This window comes from Protopterus annectens, chromosome 17.part0 (assembly GCF_019279795.1).
Source record: "Protopterus annectens isolate FY-2018-M chromosome 17.part0, PAN1.0, whole genome shotgun sequence".
NCBI classification, from domain to species: Eukaryota; Metazoa; Chordata; order Ceratodontiformes; family Protopteridae; genus Protopterus; species Protopterus annectens.
In genome coordinates, this window is record NC_056751.1 from 46,989,406 (window position 1) to 47,008,949 (window position 19,544).

A 19,544-nucleotide genomic window follows, 5' to 3' on the forward strand; every position below is an offset into this window, starting at 1 on the left:
TCCCCAATGCAACAATCTTGCTACATTATTATGCCTTTTGATATGTAGCCCTTCTGCCATTAGTATATCACAACCAGCAACAAAATGTGCGACTGTTTCCAGTTCTGTTTTACAAAAACTACATTTGTCTGTTTTTTCCATATGTTCAATAAACCGTGAACGTAGTCCACTGTTTTGAGCCTCCAATAGCATCCTTTCGTCTTTTGGTTTAAATTCATCTCTCCCTAACCATTCTTGCATTCGATCCTGATCAATATGACATTGTTCTAAGAATTTCCTATACTTGCAACTTTATTTATGCATTTTCCACATTTCTTGCCATCTCATCTGATCCTTCACTTTACATTCTTTCTTTTGTTTTTTGGCATATTCAGTTGCTACCTGATTTTTATCCGCTTCTGGTTTGATTTCCATTCCTGCTTAACACAGATATGCTTCTGATAATCTAAGCATCTTAGACGTGTTCTCCTCATGTTTCAAAACTTTCACTACATTTGGGTCTTGTGAGGTCAGGAGATATGTGTGCAGTCCCACTATCGCAGCTGTATACATGTAATCACTTTCGAGAAGGCCCATCCCTCCTTTACAATGGGGAATACATAGTTTTGGTATGCACTAATTTTTATAACACATTTGATGAGCAAGAAGCAGCCTTCTTGTGTTCCTGTCCAAACTATCCAGCACATTTTAGGGTAGGTCAATCACTCCAGAACTGTTAAGTTAGGACAGAAGAGCAAATTGGTTTATTGCCTGGACTTTGTTCTTAGATGTCAATACTGTTTTCAGTATTAATTTAAGTCTTCTAAAATATTCCTTACAGAGTTTTATTTGAATTTGTTCATGTTTCGTTGTTGATCCTTCATCAATTCCCAAATATTTACCTTCTTTTCCCTTACTACCCAATGTTTTTCTGGTAAGACTTTATCTATTATTAATTTAGCTGCATAATAATATATCCTATTAACTTCTGTTATATTACATGAATTTCTGTAGACAGTCCTAATTACTCCTAATTACTGTGTTCATTTGTTTTATCAAACATCTAACTTTTTGGGTTTTATTGACTTTCTGTAATCTGTTTCTTTCACTGATCTTAATAAATCTGTCCATCTCTATTAAATCAAACAACTCTTCTCTTCGCTCATTTTCCTCTAAACTGAGGGCACATCCTTTGTTCTCCATTTGCTGTGGGCATTCTATAGGTACCTTCCTGTGCCACATTCTCTTCGGTTTCATCTTGTGTCATCTGTTGCTCTTTCATATAGGAACTCACTGTCCCAGCACCTCACAACATTGGCTGTATCAGAGTTGCCACAGTTTCCTGCTGCTCCCCTTGCTGTGCATGTTTGTTCTTTTGATAGTGGTAACTTAAAGCATCTCTCCCAGATTCAATGGTCTCCTATTTTAGAAAAGTGGCTGAAAAAGCAAAACTTCCTTTTCTGATTCCATAATTCTCCCACTTTTTTAAATAACATCATCTCTAAACTGTTGAATTAGGTAACTCAAAATATCTTATTCTAATCTGACATATCAACAAAATGACCACCATAGGATCATAGGAAGTTACTAAGCTATTAACACGGAGGCCCTTATAAGTCTAGCCATGAGTTTAGCCCATGTTTAGACAAGTCAGCACCCAAACCCCCTGTCCAGCAGGGACACAGGTGGAATCCCAGGGGTATATTTTCTGTTTCCCATCCAGTTATCCAGGTTGCGCTTAAAAAAGGATAATGAGGTACTTTGCTTGATCTGAAGAGGGAGCCTATTTCACAGATGGGAGAGTCTCTGGGACACAAATCTGTCCCGCCAACAAGTTCCATTGATATCACAGACCAGGCTGAGGTCACGCATACAAGTTACTCGAGTGAAGCTTGACTTGCGGATATGCAGCAGTCCCATCAAGGTGGGGTCCGAGATTGCTTTGTATGCCAGACAGAGGTTACCTCTGAGGAGTTTGTATGAAACTGAGTAGAGCGGCAGGGCTTTTAGCCTATATGTGTAGGGTAGATGACTGAGGCCCTGGATTCTCCTGGTGAGGGACCTCTGTGGTCTCTCCAGCTGCTGCATGTGCTTTGTGAGGTACATGCCTAAGGGGGCACTGTACTCAATAACTGGCCTTATAAGGGAAGAATAGAGGTGTGTTATGACCTCTTTCTCCCTGGATGCGATACCCTTACTTATGAGGTGGGCCATGTAGAAAGCTTTCCATACAATGGAAGCAACATGGTGGTCAAAAGTCAGGTTGCTATCAACCTAGCTGCCCATATCCCTCACTACTGATTGCATACTTAGGATGTTGTCATTAATGTGATAATATGTGAGGAAATCACTCTCCCCAAAGGGGATGATGATGCATTTTTTGGCATTCAGCTTGAGGCCATGTTTCTGGCACCAGTCATTTATTTGAGTGAGCCCCTCTTGGAGGATGTCCACAGCACTTGGCGAATTGATGACCATGCCCAGCTTGCAGTCATCTGCAAACTTGGTCAGCCGTAGTCCACTGGTTTTAGCCAACACCTCAGAGAAGTATATCCTGAATAACAGAGGCCCCAGGACCAATCCTTGGGGTACATCGCTCGTTACCGGTCTACTGCTTGAGGTGGCTTCTCTTATTTTGATTAGATGGGTTCTATCAATGAACCAGTTTGCTACCTATCTGGTAACATATGGATTGATGCCTAGTTGAGAGAGTTTATCTATTATGCCCGAGTGGAGAAAAGTGTCGAGAGCTTTGGCCAGGTCATGGTAGGCGGTGTGCACAGTCTTCCCCTCATCCATGGCTTTAGTGACTGTCTCAAAGAAGTCAAACAGATTTAACAGACATAACCTCCCCTTGAGAAAGCCAAACTGTGTGATTTCAAGTGTATGGAGGGTGCCAATGTCCACATTAATGAGGTCCATGATAATCCATTCCACGGCCTTGCAGATCAGGCTAAGTAGACTGATGGGCTATAATTTCCTGGATCTGTGGACACTCCACCTTTGTGCAAAGGGATGACAGTGGCTGTTTTCCACTTGGCTCAGACAAAGCCGGTACTTAGGCTTTGGCTAAATAGGGTGCCTAATGGTGCTGCAAGTTCATTCCTGAGTTCATGTAGGATGCAGCCTGGGATGTTATTGGGTCCCGTGGAGGCTGTATTTTTTGCCTTTGACAGAGCAGTGATGACCTGTTCCCTAGAAATAAGGGGTAGTAGGCAGGTACTGGGGATGTCCTGATTTACTGATGGGGGGACAGAGGCGTGAAGTTTTCGCTGAATCTGTCAGCTAGTAGACTGGCTATATCTAAAGCATTTGCATATGTGGTGTCCTTGACCACCAGTTCTGAGCAGATCTGAGTGCTTCCTTTGACATTGTGGACATATGTGAAGAAGGCCTTATGATTATCTCTAGTAGATGTGGAGAATTTGGACTCGAAGTTTGCTTTGGAGGATTTCACTAGTGCTCTTATTTGCTTGTTCAGGCTAAGGAGAGATTGCTTCCAATTGGGCACCTGCTCCTTCTTGGTCCTGAACAGCAATTTTTTCCCTTTGTTATATAGTTTATTTATTGCAGATGTCCACCAGACAGGTTTACTCTTCTTTGCGGAGGATGATTTTGCTCTGTCAGGTATTCCTGATTTTGTGCATCTATATAAATGGTTGTATAGTACTTTGGTGTAGATTTGGACATTGGTGCCAGTTTCAACAGAGGGGTAGGGGGCTGTGAAGCTCTTTATACCCTCTCTCAGGGGGTTGAAATCAGCTTTGGAGAAGTATTTTTGTTTGACCCTAGGTGGGGGGGGGGGGTCAGGGGAGATAATGACCTTCGAAAGTGACCGCCTTATGGTTGGATCTTACCAGGGAGACCTTTATTCTTCCTTCCTATTCATCCAACCATGCATTCCAAGGCACCTCCTTCATGACTCACTTTATTAAGTGCTTTACTCAAATTTTTCTTTGAATAACCCTTATAAAGACCAAAGATTTTTATGCATAAGTCCTATAGATGCAGTGCCTGCTCCATTGTAATGAAGGAACAGCTAGTGAATATAAGTTGTTGGGCTCATTTTCATGTAAAAATTATATGGTAGTATATGATATCTGTTTGACTTCTATGCCTTCAAGAAGGTATGTTGGTTTGGAGATGAAGCCTGTTATGTGAAGACTCTAAAGTTAGCAGCATTGTGCCAAGTTTCCTAGATCTGTAGCATTTTCTGGAGACTATTGATAGACTACAAACTTTGGATGGGGAATTCATTTTAGCAGCAGTCAATACCACACACTTGTACCCTTGGGTTTCTCAGATGAGTGGCGTTGACATTTTGAGACATTATATGGCAGATCACACTGACTAGAAATCTAAAGACATTAACATTATGTTTTCTGTATTTGAAATATTGTTGGGCAACAACTTTTTTTCTGTTTGACAAATAGTTAAAGGTGTAATCATATTTGCCACTGTAGCACCAGCATTTGCAAACCTAGTATTGGAAAGCTGCATTTTAAATAATCATCCTTCATATACATTTGTGAAATCGTAGAATGCTTTATAGATGATGCTTTTAATTTGGTGAGAAATCCAACAACAATTTTTGGAGGTAGCCACAGATATAAATACTAGTGCTGATGTTTTTTATCATTTACATCAAAGTTGTTTTTGAAAGGGTGTACTGACTGTTCAGATGCACAACTTTAAGGTAATGAAAATGAATGTAAATTTGACTCACAAGTATTTAGGAATTAAGCCTATGGGGATACTTGTTTATGTAATATCATTAACCATCCACTGTCTGTAAAAGACAGTGTTGTGAAAGGACAATTTATAAGAATTTCTAAACTGACTACTAAGGAAGAGGTTTTATAAGAAGTTAACAATTTGATAACACTCTTTGCAGCAAGGACATTGGGAGGCATACACACTGTACACATTTAATTATAGTTTATCTGGAGTGGGAGATAGAATCTGGCAGGCACTAGGCAGCTCATGGTATCAGATTCTATATGGAACTCGAAGCAGCGTGCATGTGTGCTCAAGTTCAATTTTAAAGAAAAAAACCTATAATTTTTGTCTCTGGACTGTTTTAAAAACACAAACACCTTCTCAGACTGGAAAGCCTGGTAGCAGAACATTTCAGAAAATTTCATGGGAATTCAGATTCCACTTTCTTTTTCAGTGTGTTGGCATAATCCACAGCTTGTCAGGGGGGAGGAATTCTTGAGCAGCTTGGTGTTGTTAGAGACAAAGTGTATTATTAATTTCAGCACTTTATATCCTAGTGGATTAAACCTGGACATTAATATGGATGTGGGGTGAGGTATAGGCAATTTTATTAAATTGTATGTATTTTAATTCTAAGTATTTATTTAACACGTATAGTGACATGCATCGTCACTTTAAATTTTTTGCACTTGCACCTTGGGAATTTATTAATTGATTTTCAATTATGTAATTAAGTATGGTACAAAATATGTGCCATGTGGTGTACTATTATTCCTTGAAGGCGTAAGCTGAGGTACCGGATACTGTTTATTTCTTTGTGTTCCTGTGTGTTCTTTGGTCTGTTTTATAGTCGGGCTTGTGAAGATGGCAGGCATCAATGATGATGCCCAGAAATCATTGTGGTTTTAACCACAAGAAACAGGAAGCTAAAGGACGGGTCTGTGAGGTCAACAGCCTGTCACATACATGGTACAGCTGCTGATTAGCCCTGCTACTCTTGCATTCTCTTCCCGTGCTTTAGTTGTGAGAGAGAGCGAGAGTGGAGAGACAGTGATCGGGTTAGTGTGTAAGGTAAGTTCTCATTTTTTTCCTTGCAGGACCAACCAAATACTTTCTGTATTTTTTTCTGGCAGGGTCTGCCAGATACTAGTGGTCTGTGTGCTTTAGGGGCTGTTGATGACTTTTTTTTTTTATATTATATCCTGGCAGGGTTAACTAGATACTAGGGAGATGCTATGTTTTGGGGACTGTTTATGCTTTTCTTTTTTTAACATAATACACTGGCAGGGTCAGCCAAATACTAGTGGTCTGTGTGCTTTAGGGGCTGCTGATGACTTTCTTTTTTATATATATTATATCCTGGCAGAGTTAACCAGATACTAGGGAGACAATGTGTTTTGGGGGCTGTTGATGAGTTGATGATTTTCATTTTTTTAACATAATACACTGGGAGGGTCAACCGAAATCTAGTGGTCTGTGTGTTTTGGGAGCTGTTGATGACTTTCTTTTTTTAATATAATATCCTGGCAGGATTAATCAGATATAGGGAGGTAATGTGTTTTGGGAACTGTTGATGATTTTCTGTTTTTCTTTTTAACATAATACACTGGCAGGGTCAACCAGCTTTTAGTGGTCTATGTGTTTGGGAGCTGTTGATGACTTTCTTTTTTTAATATAATATCTTGGCAGGGTTAACCAAATATAGGGAGTTAATGTGTTTTGGGGAGTGCTGATGACTTTTTTTTTTTTTTTTAACATACCACACTGGCAGGGTCAGTCAGATACTAGTGGTCTGTGTATTTTGAGGGCTGTTGATGACTTTTTTTTAAATATAATATCCTGGAAGGTGTCAAAGCGATACTAGGTATGCAGTGTATTCCAGGGGGCCATTTGTGGATGACATTTTTTTTAAGCTAATATCTTTTTGCAGGGTTAGTCAAAATACATTAGGATGGTTTGTCAATGTTTTGTTGTTGAAAGAAACTCTACTCTTGCATGAGTGAAGTGTGTATGGTTGAAATGAAGTACAAGTTCCTGACTAAGTGACGTGAAAAAAATAAAGTAATGTAACCATGGCCTTTCATTTTCCTTATTTTAAAACTTGTAGGCTCAAAGCAGATTCTCTGGGTAGGCAGTTGGCATGGGGCAATGCCTATGTCTGAATGGAATGACTGGTTCTGGCTTGCTTTGCAAGAGTAATGTGCATTTGAGTGAAGTAAGATTGACCACAAGCTCCGAACTCTGAGTATTGTTTATGTGAAAAAAAAAGAATAGTTGCCATAATGACAGTTTTGTCTTTTTTTTGTTGGTTTGCTTTTAACCTCGCAAGATCAAATCAGATACCGTGAGTGGGGTAGGCAGTGGAAATTGGGGCTATGTATGAATGAAGCAAATGACCCCGCTGTTTACTGTTGTTGTAATTTTGGCTTTGCAAAACTGTAATACTTTTCTGTCTGTACTTTAAGATGAATGATCCATTCACTAGCAGCACTGTGAAAGGGGCATGGCTTGGTCAGCAGTTTAAGGAAGTGCACAAACAGCGATGTGCTGACGTGGGTGTGGCTTGTTGAGGGCAGCAGTTTGGGAGCTTTGAGTACAAATCTGAAAATCCTGCCTTCACCCCTGGTTTGTAGAACATGATTCTTTTGAAGATAAAGTAGGAAGTTTAGCCAAGAAAGTTATCACTGAAAAATTACTAAAATACCCATGCATTTTGAATAATCTAATAATGCTTAGTTTCACTAAAACCTCTTGAAGGTGATTATTTTAGGGCTGTATGCTTGACAAATTCAACTAATAGTATAAGTGTCAATTAAACAATACAGAATAACTGGATAATTATTCTGGTAGTGATGGATTAATAAATGTGATGGAGGTTTCCCCGAAGTTTGTTTTCAAACGAGGACTGAACTTTGTAAGCTATGTCACAGGACAGCAGCTTTCAAGACAAAGTCACTGTCACTCAGAACAGAAGAGATGAATATCCTTGTAGCACTTGTTTAAATTGTGGCTTCACCAATACAGTACCTGTACCTAACCACAATTATGAAGGGCACACAGAGCTAATGGACACTACACGTGTAATAGTAATGATATGGTGTATGCATGCAACTAGATGCCTAATAAGTCAGTTAGTTTAGACTGGATCACAAAATTGGAGCAAAAATACAAGAGTACCTGTATTCAATTAGGCCTAAGGATAAAAGCGGTCCACTTCTCAAATATATTAAATCATGTACACGTTTTCATAAGTTTGTCTCTTCCATGACTGACATTGTGGTATTAGATCAAAGAGGAGATTCCTGAAGAATGAGCTAGAAGTAAACAAAATTCAACGGCAGCTAAAATAAGGACATAATCACCCCATGCCTCAATGAACACTTAAATCTGAAATGTTTGCTGAAAGGCAAACCATTAGGATAACTCACCTTATATCATCCTTCATTAATTGCTTTTAGTATTTTAATATTTAATTGTTGTCCTGTTACTTACACAATTTGTTCAGACTTTGAGACTTACAAATACACATTCATGGGCAATGTGTGAAGCTACTGATTTCATCAAAAATGTTAGACTGCAAATGACTCAGTTTTATAACATCTATAACAATTTCATCTTATGCTGTTTTTTTTTCCAACTAATTGCTTTATTCTCATTTGGAACTGCAAAAATATGAATTTTAATGAGCGATTTGTGCATATATTTATGTTATCAGTAAATGGTAACATTTATAAGGTTCAGTTTTTGCAAAATGTGTAGTAAAAGGTCTATCGTGTTTTTTTAAATAACGTATGTGAATGTAGTGGGTGAGATTCAATAACACCTACACCAAGTGTACACGATCTGTACTCCAGAGCATCTATACCACATTTTTTTGTTCTTTTTAGTCACTAAGAAAGATCATACTAAGTGTACATGTAGTCTATACTTTGTGGTAACCTTTATGAATCCCTGTCAATATTTAAAGCTGCAAAAATTTCAATAGGAAAACTAAAATTAGGAGGAAGAAGGTGTGAGTTATGCTTGTGTTGTCTGTTCACTCAGAACAGTGTACACTTAGTGTAGGTTTTATTGAATCCCACGGAGTGACTTTGATTGATGTTTATTCTGACAATTTCTTTTAATAGAGAATACTAAACTTGACATTAAATGCAGCGGTAGCGTTGTTGCCTCATAGCAAGAGGTTCTCCCGTTCGATTCTTGGCTGGAGTGCGGGGAGTGCCTTCTGTGTGGAGTCTGCATGCCCTCCCCGTGGTTAGGTGGGCATTTGAAAGACATGTGTAAATGGGCGTGCCTTCGTTGAAGGTTGAACGTCGAGCTGGCGCCTCTGCATTCATGAAAATCTACTGTCAATCATTAGCGGACCAGAGTTCCGCTGTGGCGACCCCTAACCGGGAAAAGCCAAAAGACAACAACAACAACTACACTTGACATTAAAGTTTCTTCTTACATTCACATGGAATGTTGTTTTTATTGTTAGCAGTATCTCACCCAGTACAGTCAATAGTACCTGTTTTAATTCTGAACATTTTTAACCATAATAAAATGGAGTGAACACGTTACATATCATCTCATCAACTGACAGTCTACAAGTATAGCTTATTCCAGTGGTATTCTCTATGATATTGAAGCAAGCAATGCTATTTAAGTTTTCATTAAAATATGTCTACTTAACACAGCTTCAGGTAGCCAGTTTAGTCATTGCAGAACAGGGCATCAAGATGAAAAAGGCTATAAACATATTTTATTAAAATATAGCAGATATTCCCACAAAATCTTACATTAGTCTTTTCACAGCACTGTCCTTCAACAAAGAATGGTTTCTTGCTAAGAAAAACAGTACACATCAAACAATAACCAAATATTTCAAAAGGTAGTGGAATCCAATATGGCTTCCCAGTAAGAGTTCCCTGAAGATATTCTGCAGATAAATATAAATGTTAGCAGGGAAACTTTATACTTCTTTGATAATTAACAAGCTACTTCATTCTAAGACCTTTTATATTTTGTGTTATTGCTTCTCCCTACCAAACTCATTTAGCCCTCCAGGCTTCCTTCTAGGTGATCCCTAACATAACTCTTATTAACAGATGGGACCCCTGACATTATGAGGAGCTAAAACTTGCAATAACCATTAGTATTGTCTAGGGAGGGATTTAGGGACCATATAGAAAGAATAAAGAACGTGTCACAGAGTCATTCATGTGAGCAGAGCTGATTTCAAACCCTAAGGTGGAGAATGGCATGTGCAATAATTTCAAGACATTCTGCCACTCCCTTGTTAACTAGTCTGCCTGCGATGTTTTTGGTCTCGAATAGAGGTTGCAGAAGTAGTAGTTTAAGTAGTAGTCTCCTCTAAAACAGCTTCCCAGATTAGAAGAGCTGGCCACCTGCCTCTTCATCCTATTCCCTTGGCTGACCTGATAAGAGTTCTCACCCCATTACCAAACTTGAGTCACTGGTAACACATCATTTTTTCCAGTCATTATCTGAGTTAAACTGGAATACTGTGGCCTTGGAACTTTTCCCCCATGCTATATTAAATAAAATTACCAGAAGATTAGAGCCATACACACCCATTGCAATGCTATTTTTCTTACTGTATTTAGTTATTATAAAAAATTTCTATTAAAACCAGAACATAAAAAACATTTCTTATTTTTCTTTTGACAGCTGCTGATGATGTCTATTCCTGTTTTTAAGATTTCTGCTCATAAATTTTACCCATTTTTTAAAACTATTCTTCCCGTAAACATCTTTATGTGTCTGTGAGCATTGGTTAACTGTCACTACATATGGTCCCTATCAATTTATATCTATACTTTACCAGCTGTTTCACTTGTAACTCTTCACCTTTCATGACAGATATAAGTAAGTAGCTCTTTCTCACACCTTGTAGTGCTGGTTCTTTCCCAGTTTTCCATTTCCTGGTTAGAACTTTTTTGCCACTGTTTCAGTAATAAATCATACAGCCTCTTTGCTTGGTTAGATTTTCATACTGGGAAGTAATCCAGATAAAAGACATTTTTTGTTAACTTCAGTTTTTTCTCTCAAAAAGTTGGTCAAGAGTTCTTGAAAGCACAGTTGTGTAAGTAACCTTAAAATAACAGTAGGCGCTCAAATGATCACTACTGCAGTATCCTAAACTATATGGGTTATATCCTGTATAGGATATAACAGCCAGTCAGCTTTCAAAACTTCAGGCATCTTCCACATACCCAAACTGTCAGGCAGCTTGAGCTGAGAAAACAAAATGGCATATTTGGGCACCAAGCCCTTCGGAGCACTCATGCAAACTGAGAGAGGGAGGCTGAGCCCTGGTAGGACACTGCTAGGGACAAAAAAAAATGTCCACACCCTAGCATAAAAACACATCAAAAGAAGATGGAGGGAGGGAGTGGCTACTTCTTTAGTGATCATTCAAGCATCTACTGTCATGGTAAGTTTACTTACATAACTGTACTATGTTCTTCATATTGATCACTACCGCAGAAGCCAAAGCTATATGGGTAGATTACTATAGATGCAAACAACTGGGAGGTGGAAAGAGAGGGGTTCAAGAGCTCCTGGAGAATGGTCATAGCAAAGCCTGACCTAGACCTGGAGAAGGAATCGAGCTTGTAGTGCTTTGTAAAAGGTATGTACAGGGGACCCATTTGCTGCTTGTATAATATTTTTAGAATCCAGCACTTCCAAAAAGTCATAGATGAAGCCAAGGCCCTCATAGACTATGCCTTGATCCTGCCTGAAATAGTTTCACTATGGTGGGAAAAACAAAAGGTAATAATCCTAGACAACCATTTGGAAATATTCTTGTCTGACACAGGTTGTCCCTTCTTTTTATCTTCACAAGAAAGGAACAACTGATTAGAAGTTTTGAAAGATTTTGTAATGTCAAGACAGTGCCTGAGTTATCTCTGGACATTCAAGGTATGAAGTATACTTTCTCCTTCATTATGGGGTTCGGAAAGGAAGACAGAGAGATGAATACCTTGGCTTAAAGTAAACTCAGATACAACTTTAGGCATAAAAGAAGGGTAAGTTCTCAAGGAAACCTTGTCTCAGTGGAAAATGAGATAACATTGTCCTATCATAAGTGCTTGCAACTCAGCCTTTCTTCTTGCAGAGGTCAGAACAACCAGTAAAACTGTTTCCTATGTTCAGCACCACAAGTCAGCCAGATGAACTGGTTCAAATGGAGCAACTCTTAGCATCTCTAACACACTTAATATTCCAAGGAGAAGCTACCAGTTTTCTTGGAGGTCTCCTATGCAATACTGCTTTCAAAAACAAATTGACATGGGAATACCTTCAAAGAAGGGGCTCCATGGGTAGACATGCTAAAATGAATGACAGATGAACCTTGATACAGGATTAAGATTGGCCATACAAAAGTAACTCACACAACTATGTAAAACAGAGAAACACTAGCTATGAATGGGTGCTGGTTATGTTGTTGGCACTAACTAGAACATAATTTTCATATATAGGATTTTCTAGAAGCAGGCTTTTATGCATCTATTAGTACCTGTTGCATGTCCACAGAAAACAGGTATCTAAAGGGTAGTAAGACCCTATCATCCAGACTGTGAGATTGTTTATGGTCAAGATGTATCAACCCCCACTCCCATTCTTGTGTAAGTACATCCAATCTGTAAGTAAACTTGTGGTAATTACCCTTGGTCAAATCCAAATGAAGGGAGAACCACTGTTGCATGTGCCAGAAGGGAGTCATCACAATGATCTTACAGGATTCCTTCTGAATCTTCTGAAGTATCCTGGATATCAATGGAAAGGGTGAAGAAGCATAGGGGAACATTCCTGTCCAAGGAAAAGAAAAGACATCTGTCTTCCAGGCTCTCTTGCATGGAGTCCAGGAGCAGAATTTTGCCAGCTGATTGTTCAGACAGGAGGCAAAAAAGTCTACTTGAGGAACTCCCCACAGATAGATCAAATCTTGGAAGACCTCTTAATGTAGTTTCCATTTGTGAGAGTCTGCCTTTGTCCTCCTCAGCTTGTCTGCTGCAAAGTTTTGCTCTGATGGAATGTAGGATGCCTATACAATGAGATTGTTCTGTAAAGCTGTATCCCACACTAACAAGGCTAGTCTACAAAGGGGATACGACCTGGTTCCCCCCTTGCTTGTTTATTTATCACATTAGTGTGGTATTGCCTGTAACAACTTGAAGTGGTTATAGGACCAAAGGTGATTCAGAGAATTGATTCTCTTGATAACAGCAAACATCTCTTTTATATTTATGTCCTTCCACCTGTCCTTGTTGTCCCAAGTACCTTGCACTTTCTTCCCACTCGACACTGCTCATCAGGCAATGTATGAGGTGTCTGTGATGACTGACAACTTTAGAGCAGCAGGGTAGACGGGGAAAACTGGATCCAGAGATATTAGATGTTTCAACCAAGTGATTTCTATTCTCACGAATCCCAGAACTGGAACTTGAAGATAATAGGTACTGATGCTGGGACCAAAACATCATCAGATACCACTGTATTTTTCTCATGTGGAGTCTTGCCAGAGGTACCATGAGAATCACAGATGACATGAGATCCAGAATCCTGAGGTATTTCTTCACAGTGACTGAAGACTGAGTAGAAAACCCCTGGAATAGATCTAAATATAGATCTATTTTCTTGTGCAAGAAAAGCTATTTTTACTGAAATTTCTAGCAGACACTTCAGGAGCACAATCTTGTGTGATGGGGTCAAAAAAAGGCTGTTGAATGTTCTCCTGGAATCCCAGACTGTGTAACAGATCTCTCAACCAACTGAGGGATTCCTGACACTTTGAAAAAGACTCTGCAAAGATAAACAAGTCATCTAAATATGGAAAATTACAGATGCCTCGTAGCCTGCAATATGTTATAACTGCAGGTACACACTTTATGAGCACTCTTGGAGCAGTAGATAGCAAAAAGGGTAAGGTAGAGAACCAATCATGTGGTCAAGACACATAAAACCTTAAGAAATACCTGAAGCCTGGATGGATAGGAATGCGATAAGTATCTTTTAAATCTAAGGTTGCCAAAAAACTCAAACGAGGAAGAAGTGGCAAAAGATTATAAAGTGAAAGTTTTGAACTCGGCCTCTATTACAAACTGGTTTAGGAAAGAAAGGTCCAGAACTGGACTCCAGGCATTTTCTTTCTTTCCTTGGCACCAGAAACATTCCTGAATAAAACCTCTTCTCAACTGGGTAGGAGGAACTGTTTCTATTTCCTCATGAGAAAGCATGGAGAGAACAGAGGGGTTTGGTCTGGTGGATGTGGAATATAATTCCCTGGAAATGGGATAATTCTTCCCACTGCCATCTGTATCCCTGCTGAGTCAGTCGCAGAACACATTTGTCTGAAATAATCTCTTGCCAAAGACAGAAATGGAGATTCAGACTTTCTGAAGGGATAAGGGACTGCCAGGGTGGGGGTGGGGGGGGCAAGGTCCCCTACGTAGTCATTCTGACTTATTTGACTGTCCATTGTTCTGGGGGGCTCCTGCTTTCTTGTTGCACCCTCCCTACCATTGTTTTTAGTTTGCTTCTCACTATTTTGCTGAGACTGTTTGTTTTATATCTTGCCAAAACTGGACAAGGAAGTAGAAACAACCCTTGGAAAATTTAGAGAAGGAGGGCTGAAAAGTCTGAGAGATTCCCCATATCAGGTTATCCATCTCATCACATTTTTTGATAATCTCTCCAGCAGAGGGACCTGAAACTAAATCTCTATTCAAAGGTGAATTTAAAATCTCCTTTTATACATCCTTTGGGAGGTTCTGAGAATGCAGACCAGCAAACCTCCTCAACACAACACCAGTGGCAACAACCAGAAATGTAGTATCTACAGAGTCATAAACACACTAAACAATTAATAATGACCTGAGAAATAGAAGAAACTAAACCACACAAAGTAGATTTTTCCTCACAAGAAGGTACTACAGATAAAACAGTCCTCAAACATTCACAGTTAGAATAAACTGCAACATACAAGCCTGATGATTCAAAATTCTAAAAATTAAAGCTGCAGCAACATACACTTTTTTCCCAAATTTACCGATGTTTCACCATCCTTGTCAGAATGGGAAGGATTAGGATTAAAAAATTGCTTGTTTATAGCTGGACTGATTAAGGCTGTAGTTGTGGGACAACAACAAAAGTGTCTCTCCTTTGCTCACTGAGGGGACCCCAACAGCTACACAGGATGTGGCCAGCCTTCAGTTAATAGTGGCTATATGGGTAACACAAGAGAGATCGGGGGGGGGGGGGTGAGTCATCTGAGGAGGAGCCCCAGCAGTCACTCACCTGTGGATGAAGCATTTTGCTAGCCTTCACTGGAGGCAAAGGCTGTTTAGCTAACTTTTTCTTTTTGTGGCTTGAAAAAGGGCTGACCTTGGGACTGATAATTTGTTCTATGGTCAAGGTGGAAATGGGGTCTCTTTCCTGGGAAAACAAAGCAGCACAAGCTAGTAAAAATTCAAAAATAGTATAAAGTCACTTTTCCCAATATAAACACAGCAAAAAGCACTCTAATACACTTTATCAGCCCCCAAAAGTAATTTAAATATAGTTTATTGGCGGGGAAAAAAAACAGTTTCAGAATGTTTAAAGTAACTGTCAAACACAAAAGTGTGTAATGTTTAAAAGTACAGGAAAGTCACGTGGCAGTCAATAAAAACACATATTCCTAACTTAAAATGCAATTCCCATACAGGAAAGTAGCTTAACACATCAAAAATAATATGTGGAAGATTTTTCCACAAAGGCAATTTATCTGCCAGCAATGAAACAGTACAAGCTGACTTTCAACCCTCAGAAGCCCGTGGCATGAAAGCTCTGAAGGTTTTGGCACCAATATCTTTCCTTTTAGGCAGTTCATCTTGAGCTGCTGACAGTTTGGGTGTATGGAAGGTGCCCTGAAGCTTTGGAATCTGGCCAGCTTTATATCCTATGCTGAATATAACCTATATAGCTAAGGCTACTGCAGCGGTGATCAATATGAAGTACCTATTGACATTTGAAATTTAAACTCATGATATCCTCAGAATATATTTCTCCAGCTCCCTATTTCTCCTGATTTACATCTCTGGCACTCTCTTCAACTCACCAGGAACATGTGCTGTATTTTCTATGGGGTATAAAAATATTTATGCAGGTACTTCCAAGCAAATATCCGACATTTCCTGCATGTCACTGCTTGTCCAGTGAGGTTGCAGATTCACTTCCAATAACATACAGTTATGTCTATTTCCAGCGCCCTTTCCCAGTTAGATTTCCAGACTAGGATAGCTTTCCTATCCAGTTACCTAAATCCCCTTTAGAGTGTAATCAACATTCTCTTCCTTACTACTGACTTGTATCTTTCTGCTCAATTATATCTACTACACCGGGTTTGAATATTTGTTCGTCTGGGAAAATTTTTAACTTCTTGGCTACTTGTATTAACTTTACATACTCAAATCAGCATCCCTCATTAAGTTGTGCACTTTCTTAGCTCTTTCCCATGATAACCACCCGCTTTCACTTCTAAGTTGGTTAAAAGTTCTTATATGGGGGGTATTACAGATATAATATATCATAGACATGCAATCTATCTTTTTCTCACATAGTAAGTCTTTTGGTTTAATATACTTCTTCCACGTGGCTAATAATTCTGTTCTAAGCTTGGATCTTACTATTTATAGCTGGCATTTGAGCATAGTTAATGCTTACCACTTCTGTCATCATTCTCAAAACTTCTAGAGGAATATAGTTTATTTGAATCCCCAGTAGCTGAAGGGCAAATTGTTTCCATTTGGCTTCATGAGTTTCTGTATTCGTCAGGAGTGCAATTCTCCACTGAGCTGCCTCATATTATTTCCCTAACTAAGTCTGGTACTCTTTTGGTAAGACTAGCCCATCCCATGATATCATGGGTTTTCCCATCCCACATAAATCTAGAATAATGTTTTTTTACACCTTTTAAGTATTTTGTGAGGGCCAATAAGGGAGGGTTTGAAAGAGACACAGCCCACAGGGGCAACATGAAATATGTTAGTGCCTTCACCTTTTGATCAAGTTCAAGTTGTAGCATCTTCCATTTCTTTACATCTTCCTTCATTTTATTTAAAAAACAAGTAATCCCCGTGGTATCCCCGAAGTCTCAAAACAACCCACTAAAGTGTAGTGGGTCTAAAAACAAAACAGTGTAAGAAACTTCTCTGTGTGGAAGATTTTCAGTCCATATATTTCTAGTTAATCACTGTATATTAATCAGATCAGACAATGGTAGTAGAAGTAGCAAACGTAAACTCGTGAAGTCAAAAAGTAATAATAGAAAATATATAATTCTACAGCATTACTAAGTATTCGAAAGTAATCCAAGCAAGGCAGGCAGTCTGTTTCCAGTAAAGGATTTTCGACTGGAAACAGACTGCCTGCCTTGCTTGGATTACTTTCGAATACTTAGTAATGCTGTAGAATTATATATTTTCTATTATTACTTTTTGACTTCACGAGTTTATGTTCGCTACTTCTACTACTATTGTCTGATCTGATTAATAAACAGTGATTAACTAGAAATATATGGACTGAAAATCTTCCACACAGAGAAGTTTCTTACACTGTTTTGCCTTCATTTTATTTAATAGCATCTGTCTATTGTGGGATTGAACTAAAAGCCATTTGAATTTGTCTTCCTTTCTGGCATCTGGGTAACTATAAACATAACCAATAACCTATTCAGTAAAAAGGCCTTAGTTTTTTTTTCCACATTTACCTCATTCCTGAAATTTTTCCAATATTTTGTAAATTTGTGATAATGGCACTCGTATCTCTTTCAGGATCTTCTAGGAAGACTAATATGTCACCTATATACACAGCTGTCTTATGTTCTGTTCCAGCTATCACCACTTTTCTTGTTGTTTTCACCAAGGGCTCCTTATACAGCACAAAGAGTAGTGGGGTCAGTGAACATGCCTGCCTGCCCCCCCCTTTTTGTAGCTAGCTTTTGCGACAATCAAGCTTGCATTTTTATTTTTACAGTAGACCCCTGAAAGATAATAGGATGAGCTTTATAAATTTCGCTCAAAATCCATATGCCTCCAGTATTGCTTTTAGATAGTTCCTTTCCACCTTATCAAATGCCTTTTCTGTATCTAGGCTGATTAAGGCTAATGGTCTGTCTATAAGTAGAGCAAGTTCTATTATTAGGGCTGTCCAAATTATATTGTCAAATGTTTGTCTGGCTATCACAAATTTAGTCTGATCATTGTTCACCAACAATGGGATAATGTTTGCTACTCTCCCTGCCATAATAGCTATGAAAATGTCATAATCATGATTTAAAATTGAGACTGACCTATACAATGCTGGCAGACCCTAGTTTCCATCTCTTCGTAAATTATAACTATCATCTCCTCTTTTCAGGTATCAGGTACCTGACCCTCCACTAGAATCTATTTGGGACTTGTATAATAAAAAGATGTCCTGCCTCTTTCCGCAATTCTACTGACAGGCCATCAGTGCACACTAAATTTCCAGTTGTTTATTTTCCTACCACTTCTTTTAACTCCCGAACTGATACTGGTGCTGTTGGACTAGTCTGTTGCTCTGACATTAACTTTAGGAGCTCTAACTTTTTAAAAAAAATCATCATTTGAGTTTTGCCTTGAGATGACATTTCCTCTGCTCTAAATATTGTCTACAGCTATCTAATATTTCTGATGTGTTTAATAGCTTCTCTTTCTTATCCTTTGAATGTAGATATCTAACACACTCTAAAGTCGTTTGCTGCCTTAACTGCTATTATATGTTGGCATCTGGGGGAGTCTTTAAAAAACAATCCTTCATTCCTGATGTGACAAAGTGAGATACTGCCAGCACAGCTATCTGTAATTTTGTAAATAATTATATGCCTTTTGTGAATATCAACATGATTTATATAAGATGCTTGTGTTACAGATGTATTCGAACTGTATGTCATGTGTATATCAAACAGCTGGTTTGTACAGGCATGTGTGTTTAAAAGGTATTTTATAAAGTGTTTGTGCTTAAAATGTAACCACATTGTGACCTGCTGGAAGAGAACATAAATGTACATAGGTTCATAGGTAGGTACTAGGCTATCGACCCTGGGGCCTATATAAGCCTAGCCAAAAAGGATCCCTGGCTTTCACACCCAAGAAAATTATTTTCCTATGTGCCCCTGATAAGCAGTGCCACAGAAGTGATCCCCAGGGTGAATTTTCTATTTTCCATCCAGTAGTCAAGATTTTTCTTAAAGAGGGACAATGAGGAGCTTTGCTTGACATGAATGGGTAGTTTGTTCCAGAGTATGGAAAGTCTCTGGGGCAGGAATCTACCCCTCCAGCATGTTCTGTTTATTGTGGTGACAAGGTTTAGGTCCTTTGAGTGTGTGGTTCAGAGAGACTGGGATTTCTTTAAGTGTAGCATGTCCAACAGCTCTGGGTTTGACATAGCTTTGTATGTTAGGCAGAGATCGCCTCTAAGGAGGCGATATGCGACGGAGTAGAGCTGGAGTTTTTTGAGATGTTCTGCGTATGGCATTTGTTTGAGGCTGGTAATCCTCTTAGTGAGATATTTCTGTGGCCTTTCCAATTGCTGTAGGTGTCTTGAGAGATACATGCCAAACGGGGCATTCTACTCTATACTGGCTCTGATGAGGGATGAGTAGAGAGGAACAATGACCTCCTTTTTTCTAGAGGAGAACCCTTTTGTGATGAGGTGTGCCACGTACAGGGATTTCCTGAATACTGTGGTAATGTGGTTATCAAAGGAGAGACTACTTTCCACCTGTGTCCCGAGGTCTCATCACACTTTCAGTATTTAGTGAGCTACCGCCT

The 19,544-nt window shown here is 39.0% G+C and overlaps 1 protein-coding gene across 6 annotated transcripts in view; it reads right to left on the reverse strand.

The window, feature by feature from the left end:
* The window catches only part of MAPK10 (mitogen-activated protein kinase 10), a 2,349,270-nt gene that overhangs the window by 346,405 nt on the left and 1,983,321 nt on the right, over window positions 1-19,544 (reverse strand). The gene's annotated exons all lie outside the window — the stretch shown is intronic.